Here is a 12,061-nt window from a genome sequence, read left to right on the forward strand (position 1 = left end):
TTACTTCCCGTATAGTGATGTGATTTAAATCAATTTTGATTGAAACCGTTAGAAGGTAAATAGAATAATAAAAAACAACATGCTGTTTAGAAAATGATCAATCATCTATTCTTTTTTAAATAGATACTGTTGCTACCAGCTTACAAACGCTGCCACCAGATGACGCTGACATATTCGAATTCCCGTCACACCAAATATGCCATTACTTTCAGCCGTGGGGACGTTATAATGTTACGGTCAATCCCACAATTCATCGGAAAAAGAGTAGCCCAAGAGTTGGCGGTGAGTGGTAATGACTAGTTGCCTTCCCTTTAGTCTTACACTGCTAAATTAGGGATGGCTAGTGCAGATAGCACTCGTGTAGCTTTGTGCGAAATTAAAAAAACAAAGAAACAATTCCTAGAAACACAGAAATCACATTACGTGAAATCACCATGTACAGTGTTAAGACAAGATAATGTTTTGTCATTTTTTTCAGTTTTAGTTATGTGGTTAAATCTTCCATACCATTACATAATGTAAATTTCAACACTATGACAACGCTTCACACTGATCGCTATTGAGAACTGTATGAGTCTAAGTGAGAAAATTTATCATTCTTTAGAATTCTCAAATACTTGTACCAAGGGCATGCATGTTATAACGTTTCGCTTTAATGAACATACGGATCAAATTTAAGGTGTGAAATAACTGTCATGGTATTCCATACAGCGTCTTAACTATGTATTAGGGAGCTGGCATATGCTGTTGGTGTATGCTAGAAAAAAAAGTGAATCTGATAGCATTCCACAAATAAACCTTCATAAAAACAGTGTTTAACACTATATACATTTGTTGTCATGCCACGGCTTAAAAATGCGTAGAGAATTGTCAGTAGATCAGAGAGTTCACGTACAAACTTTACGTGATGCTGGTTGGACTTTCCAACAAAATATTAACTGTTTGTTGAACTAAATCACTTCCACTGAATTTCTGTTGTACTAAATATCAACATTCTAATGTTTCACCTGTGATTCACCTTCCATTGTTTTTTAACAGTAGCTTGACATCTAATTTTGACTTTGTGTTAACAACTTTTCTTATTAGTATATTTTATTCAAAACTGTAACACAGTTAAAGTTGGCATGCTAAAATGTATTACGATACCTAATTACACATGAGTGTCCGAAAACCTTTGCAACTTACAATTAATTTTCAAAATATATAATTGTTAATGAAGTGCTTTAACCCTTGAGCAATCTTTGTGAACAGTTCAATTAATATTAATTATTGAAATAATACCAGAGCAGGTGTTTTATATACATAGAGAGAGAGTGAATATAGAAGTGTTTCAACGTCACTTCCGCCGTAAGCCATCTTGATGTAACTATAGAGCTGCTTCTGTTTACAGTTTGGCATTTCACCAAAACCTCCCAAAGCTTAAAAACCCTGATAATTCTATTTCGAAATAGTTAAGATGTAACTTCTTTAGCATTTAATTCAACTTCAACTGTGTCTCTCTAGGAGCAGAATAACTACTTTTCAAACAGTGTTAGGGTTAGTTGCCCGAAGATGGTTTTAGTTTGTTGATCAAGTCCGCCGGACACGAGTGGATTACTAACTCATATCTAGCAAGGATGTGAGTCCAGAAATGTTCCACATGTATGCTTTCTCTTTTATTTTGTTGTATCATGCTTTAATGTTTGGAAACTTGTAAGATTTATTATTTACTCTGCGTTTAATGCATGCGTAATAAGAGAGTCAGTTTCATTTGCATTCACAATCAACACGTATTTTGTCTTTTTTAAAACTGTGTGCTTTATTTTCTATTTTCAAATGAATCAGTTGTTTTGATAGGTAGACTGGATTAAAGATAAAGTTTATTATCTCAGTTGTTCATATGTTGAACAAATTCATATTGTACGTGTTGAAATGTTAAATGAACTTATATTCTATGTGTATTTAGTTAAAGTTCTTAACGTAACCGTTTTTCTATTTGTGTGAAAATTTACATATTGCTATTATATACACTCATAAAAACTGGCAAACAAACGAACCTGCTGACAAAAAAAAATTAGAAAGATAGGTAGCTAAACTGTGAACTTCTACATTCAGAGTAAACTTTATGTAATATCCTTTGCATTCAAATAGCTATCGAGGCCAGACTACTGGAATTTTCGTACTTTATAAACACAAAATAAAGTAATAAGTTTTAATTATAATCTAGTTTGTCAGTAAAAATGTCACATTATATCTGGTCTTTGAAGTAATGTATCGGTTAAAACAGAACTAGAAATTATTTCAAGTTCGTCATAACTGCTTTCATTTACTGGTTTCTGACAGAAACATTTGGTTAAAACAGAAGTAGTAGTTTAGCCATAGTTTCAACTTGTATAAATATAGCAGTGTTTTATGTTGTGTCAAGAAATTAGTTCCCGACTAGATCTCAATGATATAACAGACACGAAGTCAGCTGATGTATCGTAGAATGCTTAGCCGTCAGAATTAAAATTGTTTGTAATACAAAAAACGCTTAGAAGAAGAAAAAATACATCATTACATCTCTCCTTGACAATAAAAATTCTGAAGGCTTGATAAGGGAGATAAAAGCAAAAAACAACTATGAAGAATATTACAGACACAAAACGAAATATGTCAAAAGTCCCTGCAAAACATAATTAGGATATATAAAAGAAAACATAAAGAGGATATACAAAGGAAAACATAAAGAGGATATACAAACAAAAAGATAAAGAGGATATATAAACCAAGACATAAAGAGCATATACAAACGAAAACATAAAGAGGATATACAAACAAAAACATAAAGAGGATATATAAACCAAGACATAAAGAGGATATACAAACAAAAACATAAAGAAGATATATAAACAACATAAATTTAGAACAGTATTCAGGAACCACAACAAAATGTGGTCGGAGTTAGTCCACACCAAACCACAAAAGGAATCAATGCAGAGTAAAAACACTACGTTATTTGCACCTGTGGAATCCAGTACGTTTGGAGAAACAGAATGCCATCATTGAGAAACGCAATATTTATAAGACTGTAGTACTGATTTAACTGAATTAGTTCATCACGTCAGAGACGAAGATTATATAACTGAGTGGAATAACACTAAAATAATAGGATATGAATCACCGCATTAAATTCAGTGAGAAAACGACAAATGAAGCTTTCGATATCTCATTAACTGATAATTAATTTAGCCAGTCTAGTAAAGAAGTGAACTAAACGAAATAACCTAACAAGAACATCGTATTAACTCCCAGGTGTACGGGAGTCAGGGATAAAGGTCAGTGTATTTGTTAACTCCCAGGTGTACGGGAGTCAGGGATAAAGGTCAGTGTATTTGTCTTTGTAATAAGAAGAGTCAGGTTCGAGTTTTAGCTAATTCTACCCGACATTTATTATTTAGATTTCCTCGAAGAGAGTAACTGATTAATAAGGTAGAAATAAAGTGATAATTAGTTGTTATTACAGGAGAATAACAATGAATAAAACACCAGTTTTGATCAAACTGTCTGTAGAATAACCAGGTAGTCCACTTTCAACTTCAAACAGCAGTTTGGCTACTACTCTACTTATTCAATATTATTTGTGATAAAATCGCGTAAAAAAACTATTTTTTTCCCTCGCAATAGTCTTAGTTTGTTCGTTTCTGATTTCAAGTCACGAATATTTAAAATAACATTTCAAATATATCTTTTATATCTCACTCACAGTCCAGTAATTATTTTGTTTAATATTAAAACTCGTCAGTTAAACTGGACGATTAAAGAAAAATATTATTCGACACGATATTTACACACACGGTGTAAGAATTTCAAGCTATTCAATGTTATAAAGTCCTATCCAGCTCCTCTTTGATGGGGTAAATACACGTATATCTCTAACTGAAAAGAATCTAACAAAGCCAATCTAATTTTTATTACTGTAACATTCCTTACCGTACTAACACCAGGATAATAATTAACATTTATTAGGTTTATATTTTTAACCAAAATAACACTATCTAGTTCTCAACTTTTAATTACAATTAACTTTTTTTCTTACAGGAAAAACACTACATAGTTCACAAATTTGGGGCCCGGCATGGCTAGGTGGTCAGGGCGCTCGACTTCTAATCCGAGAGTCGTGGATTCGAATCTCCATTACACCAAACATGCTTGCCCTTTCAGCCGTTGGGGCGTTATAATGTTACGGTCAATCCCACTATTCGTTAGTAAAATAGTAGCCTTAGAGTTAGCGGTGGGTGGTGATGACGAGCTGCCTTCCCTCTGGTCTTTCACTGCTAAATTAAGGACAGCTAGCGCAGATAGCCCTTTTGTAGCTTTGCGCGAAATTCAAAGACAAACAAACAAATCTGAATATGTTTACACCTTCTACTGGAACAATACTATATATAATTTTTATCGTCTTTATTGCATTTCTTACTGGAACAATGCTATAAAACACTTAGATTTTTGTTGTGTTAACATTTCTTTCTGGAATATGTTTATAAAGTACACATAAATTCATTTTAGAAGGGTTTGTTTGTTTTGAATTTCTCGCAGAGCTACGAGAGAGCTATCTGCGCTAACCGTCCCTAATTTAGCAGCGTAAGACTAGAGAGAAAGCAACTAGTCATCACCACCCACCGCCAACTCTTGGGCTACTCTTTTACCAACGAATAGTGGGATTGACCGTCACATTATAACGCCCCCACGGCTGAAACGGCGAGCATGTTTGGCGCGACGGGGATTCGAGCCCACGACCCTCAGATGACGAGTCGAATATCTTAACCCACCTGACCAGGCCTTTTAGGAAGAAATATTATAATATGTGTCACCTGTGATCACTTGAAACATATTCCAATTGTTTCCCTTGTGTTTACTGTGTATTGTATTTCGTATTTTTTGTATTACAGTATTTGCAACAATTTCATCATCGTGCACAAATTTTCTGTTGGATTAGACCTTTAATAAACGCAAAGTTGTGCGTACCAGAATTATCGCGTATGCTACAAATCAACGATACAGTTCTTATTATAATTATACATATTTATGCAAATATGTTTGCAGGGTGCTGAAAATATCCGGAAGAATCAATTTTGTGACACAATGCTAAAAACAGGTAAGTTACGTGGTTTATTATATTTACAAAATAATCTCTTTTTGTGGTTTGAGTTGCTTTAGTTTGTACCTCATGATGATTATTTGGCCAAAATTTATTGTGTTCTTCAGTTTCCAAAAATTAGGCTCGAAAACTAATAATCGAACATTATGTGTATCCTGTTGAGGTAAATAAAACTCAATAAATAATATCTTAATGGATAATGACAACTTTCATATTTATGTGAAAACAGCTGGTATGGATAGAGAAAACTCTATGTAGAGGAGCAAACAACGTTTCGACCTTCTTCGGTCATCGTCAGGTTCACAAAGAAAGAAAGAGGTAACTGACCACATGTTTGAAGGCAGTTGTGTAATTGAGTGTAGGAATGTAGAGGGCGTGCTCAGATGTTGGATTATATTTATTAATATAGGTACAAAGGTGTTCCTTTGTATTGGTTTATTTTGGGCTTGAGTCGTTGTACAAGTAAGGCTTCTTTAATTTTCCGTTTGTTTATGTTTGTTGTAAAAAACACCCAAATACTAACTAAAGAAATCTTACTTCCCGACCAGAAGTAGGTCGAAAAGTTGTTCGCTCCTCTACATAGAGCTTTCTCTATCCATACCAGCCGTTTTTGCATATATATTTTTCTCTACAAGTGGATTTTCTCGTCATCACGAACAACTTTCATATTATTTTGACTCGATTGACGTAGACAGGCCCGGCATGGCCAGCTGGTTAAGGAATTTCAATCGTAATCTGAGGGCCGTAGATTCGAATCCCTGTCGCATCAAATATGCTCGCCCTTTAAGTCGTGGGAGCGTTATATCCCACTATTCGTTGGTAAAAGAGTAGCTCTAGAGTTGGCGGTGGATGGTGTTGTCTAGAGTTGTCCCTTTTAGTCTTACATGGCTAAATTAGGGACGGCTAGCGAAGATAGCCCTCGTGTAGCTTTGCACGAAATTCAAAAAACAAACAAATAAATCGACGTAGATAAAATATGCCATGCTCAGGTATTTAAAATTTCCTTTAAATAATATGGTACCTATAACCTAGTAGATAGCGCTATTGGTAGTTCGTCTTAAAAGTTTGTGGTAAATATTTCTAATCGACTTTCCCTTTTTTTTTATATTAAGGTTGACATAGATGAAATATTTTGAGTTTTTCTCACCATTTTGGACTATGACCACTCTCACTTTCCACCCTTCCGTCCAGTTTCTTTGAAGTCAAAAAAGGTAATGCTTCTGTCAATAGTGGTTTTCCTAGAGGCTGCACTGGCTGTAGTCACCGCTTCTCTGATGCTGTGCTGGATTCTTGGACTTTCTAGTTACTTCCTGGAAGACGGTATGTTCAGCTAGTCCTATATCTAGTATATATGTTTATACATTACTTACCTATTACATAAGGACAAAATATACCAATTTTCTGACTTGTGATACTTTGATAGTTGAAAGTGATATCGACCTTACTGAAACTTTACGTGCGGAGAAAAAAAACAAACAGAAAACTTTGTGGACTGACAAACTGGGAACAAAATTATTTCTAGAATTGTTGATGTAGATATGTGTCTGTAGAAATGTCGACGTGTTTACGTAGGTACACGCATGTAATTGTTTTATTCGTGATGTCCACACCTTTGATCAATATGATGTTAAATAGCTTTATGCGTACGACATCTGGTTTGTGCCTGATCACTTATACAGCGTTTTGACAAATATGAAACAGAAAAAAAATAAATTACAAGTTTATCGAAAAGCTATCAGTAACGATTAGATATCAGGCAAAGCGAAACACAATAAACCCGTGACAACAGTGGTTAAGCATAAGAATAATTCACTGAAAACAAATAATCAAACGAACGTCTTTCTTAACACACGCATTATGTATATATATTTACTCACTTTGAGTGTTGTTCAAATACATGTGTCAACGCATACGTTTACCTATGAAGAGTTTTGTATATAAATGTATGTGTATCTGATATAAGTGAACGCTTGGTTATGTATATTATACATCACGGTCTACCATTTTTACAATTACAAGATAAATCAGAAAGAAAGAACTACAGATAGAACAAAACTTAAACGTATCCTCAGAGAAAAAGACATAAACACTAACTTTGGAAAAATTTATTTCACTAGCACTGTCTTAAAAATATTATTATCAAATTACTACAAGTCACAAGAACTTCGTGAGTTTGGTGAATAAACCCAAGTATGGAGTTTCCAGTATTAGTAGTAAAATTATGAGGATTCATTGTCTAGCTTTTAGGTTGAGATTTATAGGCTGTTAAAATGAGAATGGAGTTTGATAATATAGGTCATAAGGACATTATGTGAGTCAATAGCTGAATATTACTACACACTTTTAATACGGATAGATTTTAATATAACTTTTGGTATAAAACAATCAAAGAATACTATAGGCTTAACAGATGAATTTGTCAAGCACAAAACAGTAGATATTTAATAACATAATTTTGGGTTATACGGATGAAATGAAAACCAGGTTTAAAAATATTTAAGGCTCCAATCGATGAGATTCTTTTTAATATAGATGTTTAAAAAATATGGTAAAGAGATTTCGGGTAGATTTTCCTCACTTTAACCTCTTTGATTAAGTCTTTAAACAAGGACCAGTAGCGAAAATATGGCAAATAAAGTTTTTATACATAAAGGCAGGGAATATTTAAATGGTTAACGAGACCGATTGTATGTTAAAAAGATTCAAGGTTTGATCACGCGATGTGTTAATAATTAACGCTGTCAGTTTCAGCTGTTATTGTGTTCTAAAGTGACAATTTTACTATTTGGTTAAAAAATGCCGAGTTAGACCTTTGTAGCGACGAATTTTGTTGGCTGTTTGCCTCTCCTTGAAGATCACTGACCAGAACATTAGCCCACGCGCTACATAAGGTACAGGTTTAAATTAAAACTAGTTGTTAACATAATAAATGCAATGAGTATCAGTGGAATTTCGCTGTCATGTTGATTTTAGAAAAAAACTGTATGATATATTAATACTTATACGCATGTTTAATCTAACCCCATAAATGTCATTAACCTGGTTACGTCGGTTTTTTGGACGATTCACATCTTATTGAGAATTTCAGGGTATCTCAAATTTATGTATGCTTACATGTTGTTATACTGCAAATTGAAAAATAACACAAATTTGTTTAATTACTTTTAACAAAGTGTATAACAATGATGTATTGAAATTTACATAGTTTACATTTCAGGATATTCTCAACTCCTTTAATTTCATTCGGTAGCTAGAGAAAGAGTTACTTTATATTTAGTAGCCGATTACCCGTGGCGCCAGTGCATTAGGTCCGCGTGTGACGTATTCATGACGTCATATCTGCACCCTAAGAATAGAGAAAAATAAAGTTCTCGTGACAGGAAACGGAGCGAAACCGTGTATCCTTATTGCAAATCTATATGTATACAGGATAAAATCCTCGAAGTTAGATATTGCACATCGCGTACTAAAAATTTTTTTTTTTAGTATCATATAAGCAAGAGTTCCATTATAGTATCATTAGTCCTTTTCATGAAATACTCAGGAACTGGATTTTCAGTTTAATGACACTTTACGCGCTCATGGATTGAACAGCCAGATCAGAGAAATTTATGACTCAAATATAACTGTTTCTAGTTTTAAACAAGGCAATCAGCTAGTAGCACCCTCCGTCACAAATAATTTGTCCGGCTCTTTGAACCGTACAACGTTATTCATTGCTGTAGTGTCTACACCTGAAAATACAGAGAATGGTTGATGTATTACATCTCGAGTTTTGAGCTCTCGAAGTGCAGTATGAAACATTAATCACTCAACCACGTCTGTCCACAAGTGGGTAGAAGAAATTGTTTAGATACATTTTGATGATACGACGAAAATATTGTCAATAGAGATCTTGTACGAAACTAAAACATTTGATGTACTTGTTGTAATTATCAATATTAGTATTGTTTTTGAAACATGGACTAGTTCTCAGATAGTAAATTTCCATTAGTTATAAACGTATAGATGTGTACAATGTGAGCAAGCAACTAATACAGTCGATTACAGTTAATTCGACTGCTCTAATATAAAACAAGTGATAATAGAGCAATATCAACATATACATACCAAAGTGCACAATATAATAAACATTAAATCTGCATTCTTTCCACAAAGTGTAATCGAACAATGTTAATTAATACGTAAATATTTATTACGAACATCACACAATGATCGTGCCAGTCTTAGAACCTAAAGTAAACAGATCATAAAGACAGCATTTTTGTAGTGTTTTAAAAACTAAAAAGACAATTAGATGAACTAAATTGCAAGGAACAATGTGGGGTTCTTACAACACTGGGAATAAACTATCAGTTTTTAATTTGTAAGCCTGCTTATTTAAAAAAATACGTATAACTGAACCTTTACTTTAATAACATGGTAATCAGGGTGAGGTGGAGTGAGTAATCTAGCCTTTTCAAGTTTTACATGTACTGTCTATACAGGTATGTGATTATAATGGGGGCTAGAATAATAACTTCTGAAGATAACATTTGCTTATCATCCTCAGCCTAGTATCCTATTCTTTTCTTCTCTTCTCTGTTTTTCCACTCCCTTAAGAACAACATTCTTTGCACAGTTGGATGAAAGCAGTGAAGGGTTATTTTCCACTGGGATTGATTTTAGCAACATTGTAGTTTGTCCTATAGGTTTACTTCTGTGTCCTTTATACACAAATTTTATATTTAATTGCCCAGAAGGTATATCGGTACAAGTTAAGAGAAACCTTTTCAAAAAGGAACATTGTCCTTGCTGCCCAAAACAAAACCACTGATCTGTCATTTAATCCATCACCAAGAACTTCAGTGGGAGCTTAGGATAACAAGTCAACACATCTGTCCAGAAGGGGCACCACTGTGCTGGACTTCTCATCGAAAACTGACCATCATAGCCGTGTAGGCAGGATGTCCGTTCCTTTAGTGTTTTGGACAACTGATATCAGGACAAAAAAATAACAGGAAAAATCATTTAAAATAAGAAAAATCGTTATTTTTGTTTTCTTTATTTCTTTTAACTTAAGGTGGATGAGTTTGAAACAAACAACAGGCCGGAGATCCTTCTTCCAATAACAGTATTATTACAACCATAAAAAGTATTGGGAACTTGGAACGTTGGTAATAAATAAGTTAGCCATAAATACCATGTGTGATCATAACATTTGAAACAACATTCCACTGTCTGCAGTGATGAGAAACAAAAATAATTGCTTCAGAATGAAACGCATTATACAATATACTGTACAACGTGTCCAACAGTGGATTGAAAACATGATCAAATTCCTGGTCTGATGTTAACTCACCTACAATACCATATGACGTATTCAACAGCGGACTGAAACTATGTTCAGATTTCTAGCCTGACGCTAACTATGAAATCCCACTGCACCTTGAGTCAGTTAGCAAAATGAATGATTGTTTCCTTAACCATATTGAACTAACATGGAAAGTGGAAGTAACAGAGTCAGAGTTATCGCTATACCAAAGCTCTTTTGGTACCATAGGACACCAAAACACGACATTTCCTTGATATAATGTCTTAGTACTTTATGGACTATATAATATAAAACTACAAACATTAGTTAACTGAATTACGTGTTGAAAACCAAATTTTTAGTTTTAAATATTTTCATTAAAAATAATATCCAAAATTTAAACTTTATGCTTTTCTCATTATATAAAATTTAGCTAATTATAAGAGATTGTAGTTCAGTCATTTATAGAAAAATTTATATTTTCGCCCAGAGCCAGTTATTTTGTTTTCATTTTGCTCCTAACAGATCAAACGAGCGCATCCATAACCGCTAAACAAACAAAGGTCAAATCAAATCCTTCATCAACTTTGAATATCTCTTCGTCTTCTGCTGGTAAAAGTCAAACTTCAGGTTTGGAAGGTGAAGAAACCGCCGCTTCGAAGCCTCTTAAACCTTCAAAATATCTCAGCCTCGCAAACGAAAATAAAAATGTAGAAACAATAGATGGCGCTAAAAGAAGGGTGACGTCACAAACAGACGAATTTATCTCCCGGTAAAGTATTTGTTTTATAATCTGTGATAGATAACCTTTTTACCTGTACCATTCACCAAGTCATTAAAACCAAAATTCAAAAATGTGTTCATGTTTTAGAGAATTATGAATGATGAGGTATATTACAGATATTAATATTAAAAATACAGCGAAAAGTTTAAAAGCACATTATATCTTTATTTGAATAGAAATGTAAAATTGTTGAATGAGAAGAACGATATAATTGTATATTTAATCTTGTTATAAAAAAGTCAAATAGTTGAAATAGCTAGTTCTACGGAAAGCAAAAGTGTTGGACTTCAGAGAACTTCTCCAAAATAGCAAGCACACGTATCGTATGACTATCGCTAGATATGGAAACGTGGTGACTTCTCCAAAACGAAATAGTCCTAAAGTAGCTAAATAAACACAGCGATAAAACGAACGTGATATACTTTATCCAAACTCTAATTATATTATATTCTATAGCTTATTTTGTTTTGTGTGGCTATTAATATATTCATATAAGTTTTCTTTCCCTATAGATATTTGCGTGTAGTTCAATAATAATCATAAATACATCAATATATATATATATATATATATATATAAGATGCTCATCGATCTTCCTTTTGTTAAACATTTTTAAAACTCAGAAGCTTCCGGGAAGTAACCTTTGACCTCTCCCCCCTACAATACTTTTTTTTAATACAAATAAAGATTGTTGTAAGAAATCCCTGCAGACAAAATGTTATGAATTTTGACTCTGCTAGTTAGTTGCAGAAGTTAATATTGATAAACAGTTTTATAAAAGAACTGTAAAATAATAAGCATTAACATTAATGGCATTGTGCTTTTTTATATACAGAATTCAGATTTCTGTCCTGGGCAAAGAACT

General features: G+C 33.4%; 1 protein-coding gene across 7 annotated transcripts in view; it reads left to right on the top strand.

Annotated features, from left to right (window-relative positions):
• Window positions 1-1,332: 1,332 nt before the first annotated feature.
• LOC143226451 (uncharacterized) overlaps window positions 1,333-12,061 on the top strand; it is a 66,723-nt gene continuing 55,994 nt past the window's right edge. For 3 of the 7 annotated variants that reach the window (XM_076457436.1, XM_076457440.1, XM_076457442.1), the window contains exons 1-4: window positions 1,333-1,641; window positions 5,065-5,116; window positions 6,232-6,439; window positions 10,938-11,184. The gene's annotated coding sequence lies outside the window, so the exon portion shown is untranslated. The remainder of the gene's footprint in view (window positions 1,642-5,064; window positions 5,117-6,231; window positions 6,440-10,937; window positions 11,185-12,061) is intronic. The other 4 variants (XM_076457437.1, XM_076457441.1, XM_076457438.1 and 1 more) reach the window with 3 other exon arrangements.

This window comes from Tachypleus tridentatus, chromosome 9 (genome assembly GCF_004210375.1).
Source record: "Tachypleus tridentatus isolate NWPU-2018 chromosome 9, ASM421037v1, whole genome shotgun sequence".
In the NCBI taxonomy this organism is placed as follows: Eukaryota; Metazoa; Arthropoda; class Merostomata; order Xiphosura; family Limulidae; genus Tachypleus; species Tachypleus tridentatus.